At 39.9% G+C, this 24,533-nt stretch overlaps 1 long non-coding RNA gene across 1 annotated transcript in view; it reads right to left on the bottom strand.

Annotated features, from left to right (window-relative positions):
• Positions 1-7,633: 7,633 nt before the first annotated feature.
• LOC141577371 (uncharacterized) overlaps positions 7,634-24,533 on the bottom strand; it is a 133,355-nt gene continuing 116,455 nt past the window's right edge. Inside the window, exons 6-7 of the long non-coding RNA XR_012506250.1 lie at positions 10,470-10,537; positions 7,634-9,574 (exon numbers count right to left, since the gene is read on the bottom strand). This is a non-coding gene — a long non-coding RNA (uncharacterized LOC141577371). The remainder of the gene's footprint in view (positions 9,575-10,469; positions 10,538-24,533) is intronic.

Consider the following 24,533-nt stretch of genomic DNA (forward strand, 5'->3'; position numbering starts at 1 on the left):
AGTGAATATTGAAGCTATTTCTTGGAGAGGAATGATTTGATTGCAACTGCAAAATACCTGTTGAGGGAATAAGCTTACATATTAAGAACCAATAGTTCTACACCTCCATCTTACAGCATTTCAATAAAGATGACCAGAAAAACACAATCATAAACAAATATCCCTAAGATTAAACAATCTCAAGGAATCAAAAGAGGTGATTATATGTCACTCACGCGATAGTGGAGAATATCGTAACTTACTCCAATAGCTGCTTTTCTCCCACAGTATTTTTTGCTTTGCCAAACAGAATGTTAACATTCTTCAAGTGTTAGTCCTCTTTCATAAGATTTCTAATTTTAAAATATGTAATGGAGGACTCGCCTGCATTCCCCACACACAGATTCGCAAACAGCCTATTTCAAACTCAAAATGTAGGCAGTCAGTACTTAGGGTACCAACGAAGGCAAGTCCATGTGCCTGATGCCTGATGCACCATGAGGCTGAACAAACCAAAATATCGGAGTTTGGAGCAGAGAAAGGTGAACTGCAGGGCTGAACAAGGAGGACAGGGTGGCTCATGCCCAAGAAAACCCCTAACTCCCCACTGGGTTTAAGCAAAGCATATTTAAAGGCCAGGTAAGGGAGCGGGGTTGCAGGGTATGTGGTCAGCTAGTGCACAATTCTCTGGTTAATGTTGAAGTAAAACAGCGGTCAACACTATCAACCCCTAGGCGCCTGGAGGTCTGGGGGCCACATGCTCTTGATCATCAAATAGTTAATTTCTTCTGTTTGGTGGTAGTTTTAAGCATCCGAAAAACTCAGAAAATATACATAAGGTACTATTATCTGGGTCCTTCAGGGAGGAGCTACAGCAGAGGATACGGGGGAGGGATCTGACACAGGATGGCCCACAGGGTCCTGCTCAGTTACAATTTCCCCCTTTTCTTTGATACTTCTCAGTCTTGAGGAGAACAGTCCAATCTTGTTGGACAAGAAAGGGAATAACATTTTGGATAAGAAGTTAACCAGCAACTCGGCAGAGGAACCCAGTTTTAGAAGGACTTGGTTTCAATCTCCAATCCTATTTCATCCTTCCCCAAATCTTTCAGGGAATGGGGCAATGACTGCTCTGGCTACTTCCTGCTAAAATGGGGTATAGTCCTGCCTCAATTTGGGGGATAAATACCAAATTGCAAATATTCCCAGTTCCAAGTCTTGTATCTGAGTCTTGTAATGATTAAGATCCTAGGCCTTTAGTCCACCCTTTGGTGCCAACAGACCCAATTAGAAGTAGTTGGAGGAATGATGACTGAAACTTTAACAGACAAAATAAAACTCACTCCCCATTCCCAGAGGAATTCAGGAGAATAAGCCTGAAAACCAGTCTGGATCTGGCACTTTAGGGGAGGCTTGGAGCCACGCAGACAGTTGTCTACTTTTATCTAAGTTGGTTTTAATTTCTGATGTAGTATTAACATATACATTACAGGAGCTATTAGCCATAACATGTCTTCTTTTTTCTGCTAACATCTGATCTAAAATAATTTTATTGTCTAAAATTTGATAGTTACAAGAGGAGACCTTGAAGTCATAAGGTTGCAGCTGCCAGCAGACACTGCTTTGAGAATGTTGGTCATATCCAGATTATGACACAGCTCAGAAAATTTGAGTTTTCAACAATACAAGAATGTGTCTGAAATCACGTCCCCAGTGGCCATCTAGTTTTAGCTTGAATGTCTGAATCACAGCTACTCCATCTTGACTTTCAAATGCATTACCCTTCTAAAGGCCAAAGCAGATGTACAGTGCATGTCCAAAAGGCCATAAAACAGGCCACTCTGGTCAGTAAAGTTTAACTATGTATAAGTCAGAATGACCTACCCATACCTCAACATGTGCAGACTTTTCTATCATTTCCCCTTTTGATTGCAAATCTTTCAATAGAAAGCATTGATGATCAAAATATATGTCTCTCAATGTTGGGGTAGTAGCTCTTGTCCCAGGTTCAGATCATGTCCCTTGGTGCTAGGCCTCCTTTATATTTGCTAAGGTACCCACATTGTGGGGGGGGGGGACTAATCCGATATTGTGAACAGGTTCAGAGGTATGTTAATGGGGAAACACTTTCTAGGCCATACATTTCATCACTTATACCCAACTGTTCCACAAGTATTGTACATGTGCTTTTAGCAATAGATATACAGCAAGCATTGTAATATATCATGAGTAGTTATACTCTCTGACAACTCCATTAGAGAATCCCCTTTCTATCCTAAACATTGAGGACGACAGTGTCATTGGAAGTAAGACAATAACTTTCAATATTGAGAGGGAGACAAAATCTGATAAATAATTCAATTAGAAAATACAGATTAAAAGCCAGTGATATTTCCGATAAAACCAAAAAAATTATAACCATATCCACCAGTTAACTCATTCCTATTTAATTACTCCTTTTTACTAATAGTTTCACAAATTCAGAGTATTCATTAAACTTCTTAAATATCTTACCCAGTTCAGCAGCATGATTTAAAAGAAACCCATAATTGTCAAAAAGTCCTTTTTATGGATCTTATTGAAGATGAAGCAGTTTTGCAAAGCATCAGCTTAACTGTCTATGAATGACAAAAGACTTAAAAGGCAAGGTTAACGATCTAGTTACAACATTTTTGACAAAAAAGCTTAATCAAGTTGCCGTGGCATACACCATTTTAAGATAACTAGACTAGAACTGATAGGTAGTCAGATAAGTGAGGGCACCAAGCAGATAGGTGGAGGAGAGGGAGGATGGTCTGGAAGATGGCATTATGCCTGCCTCCAGCATAAAGGGGCTTTACTTCCTCCAAATGAGTGCCAGCAAGAAACCAGTTAGAATGTGACAGCCACAACCGCTCAGCAGTGAGGAGAACTTAACTGGACATGACCCAGTGCTCATTGTAATATAATTAGCACTGACTGTGGTTTAGCTCCCCCCACCCCCATGGGTTTTTCTGTGTACACCATGGGTATGGACATGTGCAAAGGGGCCAAACCTGACTAAGCATTCCAGGGCCAAGAGCCATCAATCAATCAAAAGGCCACCTCCAGGCTATCTATTCTCTTCCATTGATCCTGTCTGTTCCTGTACCAATACCAATAAGTCTCTTTTTGTACCAATACCATGCTGTTTTGATTACTGTAGCTCTGTAGTATTGTCTGAAGTCTGGGAGGGTTATTCCTCCAGCCTCATTCTTTTTCTTCAGTATTTCTTTGGCAATTCTTGGTCTTCTGTGATTCCATATAAATTTTAGGATTATTTGTTCTAGTTCTTTGAAAAATGTCCTGGGTAATTTGATAGGGATCACATTAAATCTGTAGATTGCTTTGGGTAGTATTGCCATTTTAATAATATTAATTCTCCCAATCCAAGAACATGGTGTATCTCTCCACTTCTTTTAAGCTGTCTTTAATTTCCTTAGTGTTCTGTAGTTCTCCATGTATAACTCTTTCACTTCCTTGGTCAGATTATTCCTAAGTATTTTATTTTTTTGGATGGAATTTCAAAAGGGATTGTTTCTTTACTTTCTTTTTCTGGTATTTCATTGTTAGATTAAAGAAATGCAACTAATTTCTGTATGTTAATCTTGTATCCTGCTACCTTGCCAAATTCTTTTATCAGCTCTAGTAGTTGTGTGGAGCCTTTAGGGTTTTCTATATGTAGTATCATGTCATCCACATATAAAGAAAATTTTACCTCTTCTCTTCCAATTTGGATCCCTTTACCCACAAACTTTTGGTCAATTAATCTTTGACAAAGGAGGCAAGAATATACAATGGAGGTAAGACAGTCTCTTCAGTGAATAGTTTTAGGAAAACTGGACAGCTGCATGTAAATCAATGAAGTTAGAATATTCCCTCATACCATATACAAAAATAAACTCAAAATGGCTCAAAGACTTAAACATAAGATAAGACACTATAAACCTCTTAGAAAGAAACATAGGCAAAATATTCTCTGACATAAATCTCAGCAACGTTCTCCTAGGGCAGTCTCCCCAGCCAATAGGAATAAAAGCAAAAATAAACAAATGGGACCTAATTAAACTTACAAGCTTTTGTACAGGAAAGGAAACCATAAGCAAAACAAAAAGGCAACCTATGGGGTGGGAGAAAATATTTGCAAATTTCCAGAATATATAAACAGCTCACACGACTTAATAAGAAAAAAAAAAACCCAATCCAAAAATGGGCAGAAGACCTAAACAAGCAATTTTCCAATGAAGACATACAAATGTCCAAAAGGCACATGAAAGAATGCTCAGTATCACTAATTATCAGAGAAATGCAAAAATCAAAACCACAATGAGGTATCATCTCACAACTCTCAGAATGGCCATCATTCAAAAGTCTACAAATGATAAACACTGGAGAGGGTGTGGAGAAAAGGGAATGCTCCTACACTGTTAGTGGGATGTAGTTTGGTGCACCCATTATGGAAAACAGTATGGAGATTCCTCAAAAGACTGACAATAGACTTACCATATGATCCAGCAATCCCACTCCTAGGCATATATCCAGAGGGAACCTTAATTCAAAAAGATACCTGCACTCCAACGTTCACAGCAGCACTATTTACAATAGCAAAGACATGGAAATAACCTAAATGTCCATTGACAGATGACTGGATAAAGAAGTTGTGGTATATTTATACAATGGAATATTATTCAGCCACAAAAAAATAATAAAATAATACCATTTGCTACAACATGGATGGACCTGGAGATCATCATTCTAAGTGAAGTAAGCCAGACAGAAAGAAAAATACCATATGATATCACTTATATGTGGAATCTAAAAAAAAAAAAAAAAAAACTTATTTACAAAACAGAAACAGACTCACAGACATAGAAAACAAACTTATGATTACCAGTAGGGGAAGGGGGTGGGAAGAGATAAATTGGGAGTTCAAGATTTGCAGATACTAACTAATATATATAAAATAGGCAAACAAGAAGTTCATACTGTATAGCACAGGGAACTATATTCAATATCTTGTAGTAACTTAAGGTGAAAAGAATATGAAAATGAATATATGTATGTTCATGTATTACTAAGGCATTATGCACCAGAAATTGACACATTGTAAACTGACTATACTTCAACAAAATATATTAATACAAAAAACAAAACAAAACAAAACAAAAAAACCACCTCTAAGCAAAGGTATAAGACAAAGGGCAGACAAAGACCACAGCTTTTCCCCCTTGGATCAGCCCACCTCCCATTCTTGGGAGGTGTACTTTTCCTAAGTAAATCCTTTAAAATCTTTTGCTACACGACACTCTCTATCTCCAGTCTGTAATCTTTATCTTTTGGGTATGACAAGAACTGGTGTCTTTTCCTTTTGGGGTAACAGAACTAGAATTATGACTAGAACAACTAGAATTATGACTGCCAGGATTATACTAGGACATATCTAAATTTCAGAAGCTTTCTAAATAATTTCAAGAAGGTCTATGTTAATGACACTTATCCATGCTATATAATCTGAGAAGTCATCCCTGATTTGACAATGCAATGTAATTTAACAACCCAACCAATCCTAGTTAGTTTAATATTTTTCTCTGAGATGTCTCAGGGGATCCTCTGAAGCATCCCAAAGTTAGCTGAAGTCAAAAGAACTTTGATTAGAATTTGATAGGAAGTTTTGTCAACAACGTCAAAAAGTTTCACACAATCTGTTACCAGAAGCATCTGTTATCACAAGCAAGTAAACTTGTTCTCTTAACAGAGAGGAACCAAACCCAGTCCTGCACCAGTCTTCTTTCAGTAACAAAATCCATTTACCTATTTAAGTTTATTCTAATCTCAACCCAACCATTGCACAAAACTCTTTCAGGGCTCTCTTCCTACAAACTCTCCACAACTTTCTGTATCCGTATTAGTTTGTCCATTATTTTTTTTCATCTAGAAACAATCAGCTTTAGGACAAAATCTTTTTTTTTAACTCGAAATATATAACCTTCTTTCCTACTATATGCTGAAATATTTCCTTTATTATTTTAGCAGCTTTACTGACATAAATTAGAATCCTCAACACTTAACATTTTTAATTTCTAGTGTAAACAAAGAAATATGCAATTATGAACTATCTTTGCATTAGCATTCTGTAGACTGGCAAACATAAATACCAATAATAATTCCTAAAAACATGTGCTTTTTGCAGAAAATACCTCAGTGTGGCACCAAACATATTTAATAATGGTCCTAAACACCTTTAGTTTCTCTGTAAAGGGAAGCCAGTGTTCAGTAAATAATGTTTTAGTATGTTATTTTGTTTGGGAAAGACCTGGCTATTCAAAAAACTTCCATCCTTTAATTCAAGTTAGCACAACTCTAAAATTTTAAGTTACCAATTATCGGGAGAGATCATTTCTAAGAAGCCATTCCTAAAACAGAATTATTTCCAATGAATTCACCCCAAAACTCTTAGGCTATTTGTATTTAATTTACTTATTAGAATTTTGTCATACTAAGTTAATTGCTTTTTTGTTTCTGACAAACTGCAACAGAAACAACATGAACCTATTGACCTTCAGTAAACCCAGGTACAATAAAAAACATGTCTGTATTGACTGTACCAACAAGCTTAAGCTAGCTTTAATGTCAGATATTAATTTAATATTGAATATTCCTAGATCACATGAGGCTGAAATTTCTTGTCTAACCTCTTTTATACTTAGAAGTATTTAATTTGTAAGTGTTTACTTTAAAGTCAATTAAACAGAGCTCTTTTACATGTTAATTTTTACCTAAAGACAGAACCAGAGATCTCACAGTTTTTTCTGCCTGAGTTAAAAAAAAACTTTTTCTTTGAGATCCCAGGTAGATCATTTAACATCTCAAAGACACAGGAAGAGGAATGCAAATTCCTCCTCTAATAGTTTTTACAAAACCCAAACATCTGGGCTATTTTCAGGATTTTTTCCCCAGATCCCAAATATCCACATCAGTTTAAACAAATAACAATAAAAAATTTTACATATATATAGTTCACTCATGGTCACGTGCCCCACTTTCAGCAAAACTAGGGAGAACAGAATTTGGACTCAGGTTCCAAGATACACACACGTACACATGTACATACCCAAGATAAAAGCCAAATTGCAAAAGGCCCATTTTGATATAATAGCAGAACCATTAGGACTATTCTCCAGATCTCAGGGAGTACTGAGGTCATACAGTGTTACAGTAAAAATATCATTTTCTTTCATTTATGAGAGCATAGCTGAAGATCTCCCAGTTTTGCAAAATATACTCTAGGAGGACTACACATGTGATGAAACAGGGCTGATCCTTCATACTTAATTATTCATGGCCGACGTTATCAAACACCAAGCAGACAACAATTCGAAACGGTCTCTCAGGGTCACAGTTCCCTAGTTCCACAAGGGAGATTCCCAACCAACGACCCATCAGTCCAAAACGGGAGAACCAGTGCCCATCAGAGATGAAGCTAAATGAAAGACCAAGGCTGGAAAGGGACATCCAGACCAACGCTCTGCCACAGGTGACGCCAACTCAACAGGGAGGGACAGCCTTGTGTCCTCACACATGAGCCCTGTTACTCAAAGACATCCCAACCGGCCAATGCAAGTAGTGACAGAAACAACAAACGTGGTCCCACAAACAAAAGATCAGGTAAGGTGTACCCCAAAATTCCATTTTCATTCCCAGGTGGAGGCCTCCAAACAGATGGGCCCAGCTCCCTAAAGAGAATGGACCCAGAGTGGCTCATGATGAGCTCAAAGCAGCTCACTTCCTGGTGGGAATGAGCCCAGAGGGAGCAGAGAGAATTCCCATCCCGAGCAAGGTGGAGCGACTTACCCCTAGGTGATGCCGAATCTGGACGCAGCTCCAGACGTTTCTTGGCTCCAAACAGCCCGGTGCCTGCAGCGGCCAGTGCCTGTCAGGAAGAGTCCCTCCTGGTTCCTGGAGCGAGGTGAGCACTGCCGGCAGCCACTGGGACCCAGGCAAGGGGCTGTCCCCAGCCAGAATCAACAGGCCTCAGGCACAAATTCCAGGGCTGGCTCACCAAAATTGTTACGGAAAGCAAGTTCGTGTACTCGATGCACAGTGAAGCCAAATAAGCCAAAACTTCAGAGTCTGGAGCAGAGAAAGGTTAATTGCAGGGCTGAGTACGGAGAACGAGGTGGCTCATGCCCAAGAAAACCCCCAACTCCCCAGTGGGTTTCAGCAAAGCGTATTTAAAGGCCAGGTAAGGGAGGGGGTCGCAGGTTACGTGATCAGCTCGTGCACAATTCTCTGATTGGCTGATGTTGAGGTAAGAGGTCAACACTATCAACCAGGCACCTGAAGGTCTGGAGGCCACGTGTTTTCAATCATCAAGTAATTTCTTCCCTTTGGTGGTGGTTTTAAGCATCCGAAAACCTCAGAAAATATAAGTCAGAATGGTCTGACGCTGAAAGGCCGCACAGGGTCCAGCTCGGTTACACTGTGGAAGGCACCAGAAGTCATGGAGAAATGTGGGTTGGCTTTCCCCACTCCTTCCATCATCAAAAATTCAAAGTCATTTTGAGATTAGCCTCTGCCAAACATAGTTAGGAAAGTAAATGCACTTGAAAAAAAAAAGTTCAACAAACCGTCCGTAATCCAGAGGGTTGGTTATGGCATTCAAGAAAATAGGCACCAAAATGGCTATGAGGAAAGGAGCTCATGGCGTGTGAACTCAACAAAACCAGATCTCCATGATAATGATCTCTCCCACGGAAATCTAAAGACTTGTTTGTATATTACTTACTTCCTTGTCATCTTTTGGCAGACCGTTGAGTAGTTGTCTTTCTTTCTCTAGGCATTCAGTAATTTAGTTTATAAAATTTATTTTTCAGGTACATGTTTCATGCAGAAAGAAGAATGGCAGCGACACTATTTGTTGAAACCTATTATGTATGCTGACATTTTGCACGTGTGACTGTGGGGTCTCATTCCCGTCATCACAAAAAACATGGATGATAGATGTTGTATTAGTTCCCCACTTCTGCTGCAGTACATTACAAACCTAATGGCTGAAAACAACAGAAATTTATTCTCTTTCAGTTCTGGAGGCCTGAAGTCCAAAATGAGTCTTACGGCGCTAAAATCCAAGGTGTCAGTGGGGCTGGTTCCTTCTGGAGGCTCCAGTGGAGAACCTGTTTCTCATCTCTTCCAGCTCTTGGTGGTTTCTGGCATTTCTTGGCTTGTGGCTGCATCACTTGAATCACATTAAACTTTCCTCTTCTATAGTCTAATACCTCTCTCTGCCTCAGTCTGATAAGGTTACAAGTGATTACATTTAGGGGCCACAAAGAAATTTCCGATCTTGAGATCCTTAACTTAATCATGCCTGCAAAGTCCCTTTTGCTGTATAAGATGACATATGCATAGGTCTGGTGTTAGGACACAGACATCTCTAGAGGGCATCGTGCAGCCTTCCACAGATACCATTATATCCATTTTATGGTTGAGGAAACTAAAAGTCAGAGATGATAACCTGCTTGCCCACTTCCATGGGACTGCTCCAGCCATAATTCAAAGACCTTCCTTGCTGATTCCCCTATACCAGGCAAAAGATTTTGTATTGGAGAATTATTTCAGATTCTAAAAATGTATATTAAAACCAAAAAGAAGTTTTTAAACTGAAAATGTGGCTTGAGATCTTTGTTTATAACTGATGACGATGTGCTCCAAAAAGACATGAAATTAAGTTTGTGCTATGTAAAACTGTCACCCAGGTCCATGAGCTAAAAGGGGGGAAATCCTACCCCTTTCCACAAAGACTAGCACTCCAGGTTTACTTATGGAAATGTTTAAGCATGTGAATGTAAAGTTATTGACTACAGATAATTTATGGTTATTTACTTTTAAAGACAACTGGAGACGTTCTCTTGGATTTGAGCTCCAGGAGAGGCTCCGGAGGCCTGAGAATGGGGAGGAGGGTTAGGGCCAGGGGTCAGGAGGAGGTTAGGCCAGCTAAAGCTTTGGACTTGTCACCCAGAGCTCCACATTACCCTTTTCATATTAAGAAGTCCTGGGTGAAAATTCATCTGGGAGTAATTTTTTTGGCTGCTGAAATTAATTTGCAAATCACTAATCTTAACCTTTAAGGACTTCTGTGATTCCTAATGTGTCTGTTACACATCTAATACATTTGTGTGTGTGAGAGAGAGAGAAAGAAAGAGACAAGAGAGCCTGAATCTCCACATAGCAGATTCCTCCATCATTTTTGCCATTTCCAAAATATTTGTCCATCCCCCCCCAAGCCTCCTGCCCCCAACAATTTGGCCAGATCAGTCTTGATGGGTTGTGAACCTGGTCAGAGTGAATGAATCAGGTGTGCCCTGCACAACACGTTCAGCCACTCCTTCCAGCCGTGAGGGTCTCTTTAGTAAACCACTTCTTCAAGTGCGCTAGTCTATCATCACAGCAATAAACACTTAAAGCCCTCTCACCGTCAGCCATTGACTCCTTCTCGGTGAGCCACGTGTGCAGGCGCTTCAGTTGTGTCTACAAACACACACTAGTAGGGGGAAACACAAAGTGAAAAACACTGTTTATTTTGCAAACAACAGCTCCAAAACGGTATATTCTGCTAAACTTTATTATTTTCAAAATAATATGGTTGAAGACAGTCTTTTTTTGACACCTTCAAACCAGTCTTTGTTGACACATTCTTTTACATTTGTGAGAAGGACTTCTCCAAGGTCATGCAGTTCCTAGTATGATCAGCTCATGACCTCAGCTCACACAGGAGAGAGTACAGAAGTTACTCCTGGGTGTGAGTCCCTCTCCTGCTAACAGCTTGTAGTAGACTCCAGAAATTACATTAATGCTTAAGTACCAGTGAATACTTTAGTATTTCACACCATCAACCAGGCTCCTAGAATTACTTGAGAGATTTAAAGCAACTTCAAAAGTATTAGCTTAAATCAAGCTATACAGAAAGTCAAGCTGTCTGCTTTAGATTAACTCATTCATTCTTTCCTTCCCTCATTCACTTATTTCCCCCTCTATGCATACCACTCTTTCATTTCAGTAAAAGGATAAAACCTCTGGCTTTAACGTGATATCCCATCTTTATAAACTGAAGTGAGTTGCATTACTCTTGGAAAAATTATTTGTGGAACCTGCCCATTTCAGAGACACTTTTCCCCCCAGTGCCTACTGAAAGTTAGAAAAGATGATTGAATTCAAAAAGAAAAGATAAAACTTTAGTGGATATATCTCAAGAAAATATGGCTGCTTAAAGTGCAACTTTCAAAATCATGTGTGTTTTTATTATTGGTAAAACATTTACAAAACATGTTTTAAACATTTGTAAGTGCTTTGGGGGGACATACAAATACCATCACCTTGTGAGTTTATTTTTCAGAATAAAATCTCAGTGAGTAGTAGTTTTATGAGTCCTAACACAGAGCGCATAATGTCACAGTGGTGGCGGAAGGAGGGGCAGCTATGCTGACAGAGCACTGTAGGTACACACAGAGGAGATAATCAGCTGTCATTGGGAAAGGCTTTGCGGTAAGTGGCTTAACAAGCATTATGAAAATTGCCTCTGGCAGCAAACAATCAGCACAGGGGAAGCCTGGAAAGAAAAGTGACCACTGGGGGGATGGATAATTACCCTAAAGAAGAGCTCACCTTCTTAAGATCAATTCCTTAACACATGTGGCTTTAGAAGGGAAAACTCCCTGCTTGCAGGTTAGGCTGGTTCACAATTGTTTCTTGCATCTTTCTCTACCTAACTTTATTTAATCCATCATTGCCCATTTTGCCTCCCACAAGGACCCCATTCCTAACACATGCTCCATAGAAGTGCGGTTGCACAGAGGAGCAGCCCCTAATGCCAAAATCATCTCTAAGGCAGCTGTATGGAGCTCTGGAATTGGAGGGCCTGGCTGCAACAGCCACCCACTTCCCTCCTTCCACGAGTGTGTTGGCAGCATGAGCCAGTGAGCCAGAGTTCAAGGGCTGTTATGAGTCACATTTTACACCCTTGGCTACTGCAGAGTATTTCAGAGGCAAACACCTCATCAGCCTTGTAAACTTGGACAAACAAGACTCTTGAGAATTACAAGTGATTTCTCCCCCCTCCTCCTCTGAGTGGGCGCCCTCTCTGTCATTGTTTCAGCGTAGACTCTGAAAGGCAATTCTGAAAACAAAAACACAGAAACTCAAGTGGGTTAGACTTGCCTGTCAATGAAATTGCAAGAATGCGAGAGGGAAGGCAATTGAGGTTGAACCAACAGAAAGTTGGAGCCATCCTCCCATTTCCTTTCCTGTTTTATCCCATTTGGCTATGATAGAAAAGAATGCCTGGTCCCCAGACACTGCAGTCTATGAACTCATGGAAATCCATATTGGTTGTCATCCTTTTGTGAATGTGAACCCCATGATGTGAACCAGTCCATCAACCCCAGGCTCTTTATGTTGGTAAAGCCCATTCATCTGCACCTTCACCCAGGACCAAACTCAATTTCTAATTCCATAAATTTTAGCTTCCTCAAAAGTGTGTCAGGAATTTGAAATACAAGCTACTTCTAGCAAAAAAAACAAAAACAAAAACAAAAACAAAAAAACAAAAGCAGGATCCCATGTTAATGCAACAAGAATCTGCTTCTCTGAAAAGGTGAATCAGCTCATGCAGGCAATGGGCATGATGTACAGTGATGGAGAAAAGCACATTTTAATTCAAGTGGGTTGTTTTAGTATCTTCTTGGTTATGAAAATATGTTTAGTGCTGTTTACTACAATTTCTAGAGGAATAAAAATTGACTCACATCATGAATTGCACCTACCTCTTCATGATCAGAGCTGTGAAAAAATTCTGTTCTCTCTATCAACAGTCAAAACCAAAAAAAAAAAAAAAAAAACAAACCAAAAAAAACCAGTCAAAACCAACTATCGCCTCCATCTCCATCTCATGAATGTGACCCATGATCAAACAATGATTCGGTCATTACTGCTCTTTTACCTAATGGTAAACTTTAAAGAAACTATGCTGCCTTACCAGTTGGATTCTCAGCTTCCATACTTTTCTATAGATTATCCAGGTATCATCTTTAAAACCCCATGCCTATTGCAAACTAAAGAGCACAACTCTTTGCCTTTGTCTTTCTACCAGAACTCACAATGGTTTTTAAATGGTTTTTAAAATTCAAATAATGATGACACCTACAGGAATATTGTAAGTGTTGTCACACAGATGCTGTATTAGTTGGCTAGGGCTGCTGTGACAAAATACCACAAACTGTGTGACTTAAACAACAGCAACGTACTGCCTCACAGTTCTGAAGATCCAGGTGTTGGGTTGGACTGTCAGGGCTGCCTCCTACCTTCTGGTGGTTTGCTGACAACTTTTGGCTTTCCTTGTCCTGTAGATGCATCACCCTCGTCTCTGCCTTCACGTTCACGGGGTGTTCTCCCCATGTGCATGTCTATCTCTGTGTCCACCTTTCCCCTTTGGATTAGGACCCATCCTAATGACCTCATCTTAACTTGATCATCTGAAAAGACCCTATTTCCAAATAAGTTCATATTCATACGTAGTAGGCGTTAGGACTTCAGTGTCATTGGGAAGGCACAGTTCAACCCATAGCAGATGCTAAATCCATGTCTGTTGAGTTGAAATTAACTGTGCTTTATAAATTGCAACCCTCTACACAAACCTATATACTACGTGATTATAGAAAAAGCAGCACATGTACCTCCTGAACAAAAGAGGGCACAGTAAAAGCAGGCAGCAACATTTCATTCACCAGATACTGTAAGTAGGTTCAGGGAGAAAAGTTGTTGTAACTTGACAATTAATAATCAAAACTTTTGGCCACAGATGTTTTCAAACTGTAGCCAGTACTATTCATTCTGATGAGTCAGATGACTCCTTCTGGAAGCCAACCTGCCTATGTGTGTGTGTGTTGACCTAGACAAGACATATAGGTTGATCCTCCTCCTGTGGTGGCGTTTCCCACAACCTGCTGTTAAAGCAGCAGTTCACACTCAGAATCGCCTCCACCCTGTAAAGCCCCAGCAGCTGGGTTTGCAAGTTAGCTAAGTAGAGAGCTAGATGGGGCAGGATTCATGGCAGCTGCATCACCATTCAATGCAAGTTTGCCTTTAATAAATTATTTCTAAGAGTAAAGAATTGACTAATATACTCAATCAATGGAATATACTTTGGCCTCAAATTTTTCAAAGCCCTCTCTAGTCACTATAGATTTCTCATTTAGTGCATTTTCCTATATCAACCATGCGTCCTTTTTAATTTCCCTTTTTTCCCCAAGAAATACAAAAGCATCAAGTTCTTGGGCTCAAGAAATCCTCTAATAACTGACAATAAGTGAGAAGCAAGACTTCACTCATAAAGAGAAGGTAGGTCTGCTTCTGTTCTCGAAATTAATTTTTTCACATCATGGCTGAAGTGTTTCTCTTCAGCTTACCTACATGCCAAGCTCAGCTAGGATGGAGTGGCATATGGCGGCAAGTTATGAAAACAAAGTCATGAAACCTTCCCATGTTTGCACTCCAAGTCCAGATATCCACAGGGAATTCTCAATACCTGTTCTTATTTTACAAAGATGTTGCAAACCATTGGGATCTCAACTTGTCCACTCTTCAGGAGAGAGAATCATGGTAAGTAATATTCATTAAAAGTGAATCATGCTTCAGGAAATGTGCTAATTGCTCACATGCATTAGCTCTGACTCAAACCAATGCTGCAAGAAAGGTATTATTATCCCCACATGGAAGAAGAGGATGCAGAGGCTCAAAAAGTTAAGTAGCTTGCCCAAGAACACAGCTGGCAAGAAACAGAACTCGGATTCTATTCTAGACACCAAAGTCTACTCTCTTTCTCTTTTATCATAACATTAATACTTAATATTTTTCATCAACTAAATAAAAGATAAATCCAACACCCACACTTGGCTCTATTTATGAGAAAAGCTTATTACAGTAACTGGTAATTGCTCTTATTGTTTGAAAAAATTATTGTATGAATATCCTTTCTATTTCTGTTTAGGTTGATAATCTGTAGATATCTGAGTCACTCGCAAGAAATCCTAAATCTAACAGGATAAGGAGAGAATATCTTCCATGCCATTCTTGAAAATAAAAATTTATATATAAATCCATACTTAATTGAATTCAGCAGCAAACACTAATAAGAATTTACAGCTTACAACAGGGGTCAGCAAATTACTACCCATGGGCCAAATCCTGCCTGCTGCCTGTTTTTATACAACTCAAGGGCTAAAAATGGTTTTTACATTTCTGAAAGCTTAAAAATAAAATCAAAATAAGAAGACTATTTCATGAGAATTATATGAAATTCAAGTTTCAGTGTCCATAAATAAGGTGTGGGGGTTTTTTTTGTTTTTTTGTTTTTTTGGAACACCGCCATCCTCATTCATTTATGTACTTACTGCCTGTGGCTTTGAGCTACAACAGCAGAGTTGAGTAGCTGTGACAAGATTTTTGGCCTGCAAAGCCAAAAAAATTTACTACCTGGCCCTTTACAGAAAAAGTCTGGCAAACCCAATTACACCAGTCACTGTGGAAGGATCTATGACTGTGAACAGGATAGTACACAGACTCTGCTCTCCAGGAAAGTGCAATCTAGGAGAGGGGTAAGATGTGCACACGTATCTTAAGGGCAGATAAAGCAAGATCAGTGTCACACGAGATGTTCACGTTCAGTGAATATTCAAAGGAGGGGAAGATATAAAAAAGGCATGGAGACGGAGACTCGGGGGCTATCCTATATCCTCATCCTGGTTTATACAGTAACTGAAGATCAGGGTAAGTGCACACCGAGCCCCTCTGTCTTTCTTTACTCTGACTCTCACATACACACACACAGGAGATCATGAAAGGTATTCTTCAGGGATGACCTTATTCTCAAAATTCTGTTCTTATCCCAAATACACCAGTTAAGCCAAAGTCATGTATGTGAAACTGTCGTACATTGTCCATGAATTTTAGAGCTCAAAGGAAATCAGACATTATTTAATCCAATGCTTTCATTCTACAGATGAGAAAACTGAGCCCAGAAAAGTAAAGATAATTCCCAAGTTCAAACAGCTGGTCAGTGACTGAGCTAGCCACAGAGGCGGGGAAGGCACCTAGGATTTGTAGAATACCTGCTTCCACTTATGTTTTCTAATTTAACTCTCACAACAGCCCTGCAAGGCCAATATTATGTCTATTTTACAAAACAAAAACCTGAAGCACAGAGAAAGTAAAAAGCTTACCTAAGGTATCACAGATACTTTTTGTACAAGCCAGAAATGAAATCCTCTGATTTTTCTACTTTATAATCTTCTAGAGACCTTTACTAGAGGTACTTTTACCCGCAGACACATGAATTGCCTAGTTCCAAAAAGAAGGTTATCTGCTTCAAAGCCACAGACTTGGCCAAAAAAAACGGCGGCTTTCTTACACCACCACACGTGGTCCTTACCCTGGGCACAGTTGTGGCAAGCTTTAAGAAATAACATTGGTCATTTATAGATTTGTCTCATGTCATTCCTTCCTAAAACTAAATTGGTTAGGGTGAACATCTCGAAAGGTTGACTCCCTTTCCGAAGGGCAGGAGGTAAAAATCTGGCAGTAATACGTTATTTCTTCATACATTAGACGTGCACTAGGCCAAATGAATGAAGCATTTATTTTTGTCACAAAATACAGGCATATATGTTAATCTGGTCCTTAGTACACAGACTCTTCACCATTTATTACTTTAAAAATGTGGTCATATAGTAATATGTTCACTATTTAAAAAAAAGTTTTACCACTCAAAGGCCCTGTACTCGTGTGTGTAAAGGATGTCTTAGGACTGGCTAGACGTTCAACCTGAACCCATTTCTTCTCCATCCTGACCTTACGACTAGACTACACTTCCCAGCTCCACTGCAGTTAGGTGTGGCCATGTTACTGAGCTCTGGCCAATGAAATGTGGGCAGAAGGGAACCACACCCCCTTCCAGGCCTGCCAGTAAGCCCTCAGCACAATCATCTGTATCCCTTCTCTTTCCTCATCCGTTGGCCACCCAGACAATCTGCTGAAGATCTAAGAGATGACTGAACCACTAAAGGGAAAGAACCTGGACCCCTAAGTGACTACATGGAGCAGAGCTCTTTCTTCCCTCTGAGCCCTCCGACCTGCACTGGACTGATAGGAAAGGCAGAAATAAGCTTATTGTGCTAGGCCACTCTGATCTGGGGTTGTTTTTACAGAATTGAGTCAGCCCTAAAATTCAAAAGTGATTCCATTGAAGCAGCTCAAATGTTTCCAGCTGTTTGATTTTACTTCCTTTGAATCCTATCTTACTGTTGTTTTGAATGTTCATGTTCTAAGTAGAGGTGGCTCTTTATTGTTCAGGGTGAATTTGAATATTGGTAACAACCAAATGGCATTTGATACCAAGTTTTGTAACTATAGATTAATCAAACTACAAAAATCTGCAAAAAAAATTAAGCAATAAAGTTACTAATTGAAATTAATATGTGACTCTAAAGCAGCAACTCTAATGCAAATCTGCTGACCACCTTTCTTTGTAAATAAAGTTTTACTGGCACACAGCCACACTCACTTTTTACATACTGTATAGGGACGCTTTTCCACACCACACAAACAGAAATGAGTAGTTGCCACTTGGCCAGCAATATTTAAAATACTTACCATCTGGCCCTTTATAGAAAACTTTGTTGGCCCCTGCTCTAAAAGAACAAAACTCATTTTCTTTTTTAATTGACTTTGAATGCAATTCCAAAAGAGCAATTACAAAAGTTTTAGGTGTGCCAGCATCATAAGATCAATTATAGAAATCCCTAAGAAAATGATGTTGAAAAAATATTACCCATGAAAATATATGCTCCACAAGATCAGTAAAAGTTCAGTCACTCACACCCTAATTCTCTTAACAAAGTAAAAAGACAAGTTACATACTAGAAGAAAGTATTTGTTGATAAAGGATTCGTGTCCAGAATAGATACAGAATTACAAGCCAATAAAAAAGACAAATATACAAATAAGAATATAGAAAAGGGATATGCAGAGGCAGTTCACAAAAGACAAAATCTAAATGTCCAATAAACATATGAAAATAGTCTTTACCTTACTAATAATCTAGGAAATGCAAGTTAAAGCAACAAGGAGATCATGTCAGACCCAAAAGACTGGCAAAACTTTAAAATCTGAAAATCTCAAATCACGGCAATATTGTAGGAACGTAGGAACTTGATTGCTAGGTGTGTAATTTGTATTACTGCTTTGGAAAGCAAGTTGGTAATTCCTAGTCAGGCTGACTCCATGCCTGCCTGTCTTACAACCCAGCAATTTAGTTTCTAGAAATGCACCCTAAAGGAATTCTCATATATGACCATAAAGAGACTGTCCAAAGATGTTCACTGCAGCCCTTCTTGTAACAGAGAAAAGTGGAGACAACCCATCAAGTAGGGAACTGGATAATAGAACTGGGGATTATTCATATGTGTAAAATTATGCAAGAGTTAAAATGAATTAACCACTTCTACCTGGATACTTCTCAAAAACATAATGGTCAATTAAAAAGCAATTGCAAGAGGAATACACAGTAGCACACCACACGTAACATTTTTAAATGCATAGAATTATACATTTTCATAGGCACTTTTTATATAGTAAAATTACAAATACAAATTTAAGGTAAAAACAAAGTAAAAGTTAAAAAAAACTAGAGATCAGGTTCAGATGATAGTTAACCTCTGAGACTGGAGGGAAGGAATATATGGGGTGTTGCCCCTTAGTTATAATCTTGTGGTTATTTCTTTAAAACAGAGAGAGGGTGAAAATAAGTGTGGCAAAGTTATACCACCTATTTATTAGGTGGCTGACTAGTAAATATCCACTTGTTATGGTTCTTTTGTATTTTTCTGTATGTTTCATACATTTTATATAACATACTTATTTAAAGGCTAAAAAAAAGTAATCAGTCCCTCCTCTTTATGGTGGCAGTGGGCACTCTGCTCTCTGCACACAGTAGGACACCAGGCAAAATGTAGCAAGTGACACTCAGGGCCTGTCCATTCAGGGCTGAGCCCACCTGGAGAAGCTGACTTCCATGACTTGTTCTTGCCTTGGGATTTTTGGAGAAAGGAAATGATCTGTGGACTTCAAATGGTGTTTACCGACTTCCTCCTTAGGGGATTACTGGCTCTGCAAAGTCACCACTTCCGTAGATTTGGGGATTTTAATCCATGATTAGGCATCTCCTCCTCTTCTCTTGTAATATGGGTTCCCTTCTATTGCCTCTGAGCATGGACATGACCAAGAGACCCTAGCTCAGAGCCTTGGAGAATTCAGTCACCTTCTCATGACACAAGTAGGTTAAACACCCCTTCCCCATTTTACCCTATCATTGCACTCACGCCTTATTAACACCTGCCACAGTCAGAACTCATTACCCACTTATGTTAATATACAACTGATGCCTGTTTTACTCAGGGTTCTCCAGAGAAATAGAACTGATGAGAGGGAGATAAAGAGAAGAGGAGACTTATTATAGGAATTGGCTTATGCAGTCATGAGGGCCAAGAAATCTCACAGTCTCCCATCTGCAAGCTGGAGACCCAGGAAAGCCAATGGTATAAGTCAGTCCAAGACTGAAGGCCCGAGAACTGAGGGGCGACTGGTGTAAGTCCTTGAGTCTGAAGGTATCAGAAGGTCTCTCTCTCCCTCTGGACAGTAGGCTTTCAGACTTGTCTGCAGCAGTATCCCCAGAGCCAAGTTCTGTGCCTGGAATAGGTACTCACTAATTATTTGTAGAATGAAATTCAACTTTCTGTTGAAGTGCAGAAAAGAGTCCTGTCTAGAATCAAAGCCAGGGCATGGACCAAAGAGATGCTCCATGTCTGCTCGCTATGAATACCGTAACAGGTAATAGATTAGCAGTACTCTGAACACCTGATTTCCGACCTTCCAACCTTTACCACCCTGGCTTGGCCACTTACTAGTTCTGGACCCTCAGAATGTTAGGAGTACTAAGAGAAGTCTGCAGCCTCAAAAGAGAGGCAATCTAACTGGTAGTAAGAGGTCCAGCTCTCTCACTCACTCCTTATGTGGTCTTTGGCAATTTATTTAACATTTGAGTCTGTCTCTTTATCAAAAACAGAAAGCAACAATTGTACCCACAGTATAAATTGTTATGGGTATGATTTATGAGTATGAAAACACTGACTAGTGCTCTTGGAGTGTTAAAGCAATCAAGAAATACAAAAAAGAAGGTGGAGAAGGAGAAACTATAGGAACACTTGTAAACCGGAAATTACAATATAATGTGGTATTATTATTCTGTGCAAAACATTTCACCATGCTCTGCTGGAAATGCAAAGCTGTATAAGGAGATATGACATGTGTTGCTTGCCCTCAAGCAGCTTGCAGTCTCAGAGAGTAATATGTGTGCAGGTTAAAAGTGAACAAATGCAGCAATTGTGCTCCTTGGTGTTTATGCCAATGAGTTGAAAACTTATGTTCACATAAAAACCTACACACTTAGGTTTAAAGCATCTTCATTCAGAACTGCCAAAACTTGGAAGCCATCAAGATGTCCCTCAGTAGGTGAATGGATAAATCAACTGTGGTCCACCTGGACAATGGAATAGTATTCAGTGCTAAAAAGAAATGAGCTATCAAGCTATGAAAAGACATGGAGGAACTTTAAATGCCTATTACTAAGTGAAAGAAAACAATCTGAAAATGCTACATACTGTGATGATTCCAACTATATGACATTCTGGCAAAGGCAAAACTACGGAGACAGTAAAAAGAATCAGTGGTTGGCAAGGGTGAAGGGGGAAGGAGAGATGAACAGGCAGAGCACAGAGGAATTTCAGGGCAGCTGAAACTATTCTGTATGCTGCTGCAGCGGAGATATATGTCACTGTGCATTTGTCCAAACCCAGAATGTGCAACATCCAATGAAGCGTGATGGACTTTGGGTGATAATGGTGTGTCAGTGTGGGTTCATCAGTGATAACAAATGTACCGCTCTGGTCTGGGGTGTTGATAGTGTCGGAGACTGTACATGTAGAAGGGGCAGAGGGTACCTGGGAATTTGGTTCTTTCTGTTCAATTTCACTGTGAACTTAAAAATAGAAAATAATAATAATAATAACGCAAGGCAGTCCTAGGCATCAAGGGTGTGGGGTGGACTAAAGTGCAGAAGGAGATCAGCAGAGCCCAGGGCCAGCAACAGAAAAGCAACATGAGCCCGGCCTGGAAAACAGAACTGGAAGGATCCAGGAAGCAGGAACAATCTAAGGCCTTCAAGGAATCCCACCCATCCAAACACTGCTGAGGACGAAGGGGGAAGAGGCCCCCTTTTCCCAAGAACAAATTCAAAGGGCTATTATCCGAACTGTTTGCACTAAAAAGAGCAATAAACACTCATCTCAATAAAACTCCTTAAATACAACAGTATTTAGTACGCCCAGTCTGGCTCCTCTTTGTTATTTTTGTTGCTGTTAAATACTCAATGCAGAGTACAATTTACTTCTCCATTAAAAAAAAAAATCTTTTTTTCTATTCTGTTTTGGTTTGTGGGTTTTTGTTGTCATTCCTTCCTAAAGCGCTGTTTCCTCACATTTGCATCTCCCAGCCTTTTTAATGTGATATTCCATTTAAACTGCCTTTTAATTGTACGTGCTGCCTTGGCAGAACATGACTGATGTACTCGCGTTAATTAGGGCTCCAGTCAGCAGCCCGTGCCAGCTGGAAACTGAGAAACAAGCGTAAATTATTCTGTCATCAATCAGCTCGAAAATGTTTGAATCACTAATTAGTTTGCAATTTGGGTGACAGTTTATCTGACGCAGGCGGTGTCAGAAACTTCAGATCTTAGATGAATAATTTGCCAGGAACAAGCGCAGATTCCCTGCTTTTAAATACATGAAGGTTTATCTGCATGTTGAAAGGTGGCTCAGCGGTCTTCATTAACTTCCAACTGGGACTATGTAAATCAGAAATCAGTGTGAGCCTCTTCAGGCCTGGGTGGCTTAGCAGATGATATTTAGAAAAAGAAAGCCTCTTTTCTCTCCTTTTTTTAATATTAATAATTCATAAACTGATAGACAAGGATGTTTGGGCTTGAACAGCTTAAAAAAAATCACAATGGTTTAAAAAAAAAAGCAATCACCCCCTTTTACATGAAAATTAGTTGTGCTGGATCTTGCTGTTGAGCTGATTTATTCTCCTCCACCATCACGTGACTGGAATGTTAAATGGGGAGTGGTTATTAGCCCTTGTCCTTTCGAGAAGGATCGTTACTGGGATTTTATTAAATGGCAGACTATGTTTCCGTTTAAAGAGAAAGGTATGTAGACCAGGGTGAGGGTGGGGGATGGTGGGGAGAATAAGCCGTAAAAAATAGAAAAGAGAAATCTTTGTCTAAAAGCATCATAAAAATCTATTATTTATCCAGTAACAGATGCTAGTATGGCCCCCACTTATTTGATCGAGGATCAGGCCTGCGTAATAACTCCCTGCGTTTACTGTTGATGGGAAGAGGGTGTCATCTGTGGGATACTTTGGGATTATGGTGCGATTTGGGTCTGTAGCTCCATTATCTCTACGTTTATAGGCCACATGCTGCCGTTCACATAGAAGATCGAGGATAAAGGGAGTTGTCACTTTTCCAAAGTTGTTAACAAGAAGTCAAGTTGGGCCAGCCTACCAATTGTCCTAGACCTAGGGAGTGGCAGTGGCAAAAAGCAACACTGCCCACTTATAAAATGGGAAAGGGGAAGAAAGAAAGATAGATGAGCTTAGAGTATTCCGTGCCCTCCTCAGAGCTGGCTTCGAGCTCTCGATGGAGAGGCGGTGGGGCTTAAGGTGTCCCCGAGATGGTAGGGTGGGGGGTACTGTGGAGCAACGGGCGGCATGGACTCCACAGCCTGCTCTGTTCCGAGGCCTCAGTGTCCAGGCAGGGAGAGACAAGGTGGGAGAAACAGAGCGAAAAGCTTAGTGTGCCACCTTTTCCTCTCAAAGCAAGGCCCTAACTTCTCTCACTGCGGGCAACAGAAAAAGATTTTTTGGCCTAGTGTGGTACATTACATCTGTTAAAAGATAGAGATAATTGCTGGTCTGCTCCTTTATCTTACAACATCAGAGCTTGGCCATTTCCTCTATGACCTACACGGATAGAGCCACCTACACACTATCTGCAGCTTCTGACCCACTCCAGATTCCCTTCAGTTTCCTGGAGGATGAATATGAAGTCGGCACCTCACTTCTTTACTGTTGATGCAGTTTATTCCCATTTCTGCTATGACCTTGGAATCCCAGTTTCTCAAAGACTGGATTTCTGTCTGATCTTTATGATCCAGCCTTGCCTTGCTTCTCACTGGCCAAATATTTGCCTTGACCCCCATTTCTCCTGTGAATTAATTCCCTTCTCATATTTCCTTCCTATTGAACTTCTTCCTTGCCCCACTTCCCATTTATAGCCTTCCAACAACTGTACTCCTTCATTATTTAAGTGGAACCACTGCCCTATTCATCACTCAGTTTGATGATTAGATGCTTTAATTCCAGTTTCTTTGGAAGACAAGCCATTGCTAGACCAATCTATCTTAAATTCTCTTGGCACCCACTTACACAAGCATTCTCTCTTTCTCTCTATTTCTCTCTCTCTCTGATAGACCAGTATTGATCTTTTATTAATAATATTATCAATTATGCACTACATGTAATTTTTCCTTCATTGGCTTCTTTCCTACTTTGAGGCTTGCTGTTCAAATATATTCATCCATTGAATCACCAATTTGGAGCCTAATTTCCATTTGTAGACTTCTAGTCCTTTGGATCTACCTCAGTTCCTGATATTGCCTTCTACTATTGGAGATGGTCCATAACTACCTTAACTCATGTATACCTGTTTGGAGTGACGTTACAGTCAGCTTTTACTAGGTAGTGCTGCGGTAGTAAAATCCATCAGTTCAATAGCTTACCTCAACAAAGGTTAGGTTTTCACTCACTCACATTATATGTTGGCTGAAGTTTTACTTCATGCCCTCCTTGTCTGGGAACCAATATGAAGGAGAAGCTGCTATCTGGGACATGCCTGTCTCAAGGCAGAGGAGATAGAGCAGTGGCAGAACCAACAATGGCCCTTAGAGTCTCTGCTCAGAGGTGTCACATGTTACTTCCACATACATACCATTGGCCAAAGCAAGTCACAATGCCAAGTCACACACCAATGGAGCAGAAATTCTAATCCTCCCACAGAGACAAACCTGGTAGAAAAGGGCCTGGGTCCTCCAAAAGAAATACAATCTTCCAAAAACTCCACAAATGTCCCCACCAGCTTTCTGGGTTGCCTGGCAATAGCTAGTTAAGACTAAGGCTGCCTTCCTGGTAGTAGATGTTGCAACTTCACACATCTCTCATGATCTCCATGGATGGGGGCACTGGTTTTTCCATTTGTTTCTATAAACACCTGACCATTAGGCTAAGCCTGTTTAGCATCAAAACAGTCTTTT

Source organism: Camelus bactrianus, chromosome 4 (genome assembly GCF_048773025.1).
Source record: "Camelus bactrianus isolate YW-2024 breed Bactrian camel chromosome 4, ASM4877302v1, whole genome shotgun sequence".
Classification (NCBI taxonomy): domain Eukaryota; kingdom Metazoa; phylum Chordata; class Mammalia; order Artiodactyla; family Camelidae; genus Camelus; species Camelus bactrianus.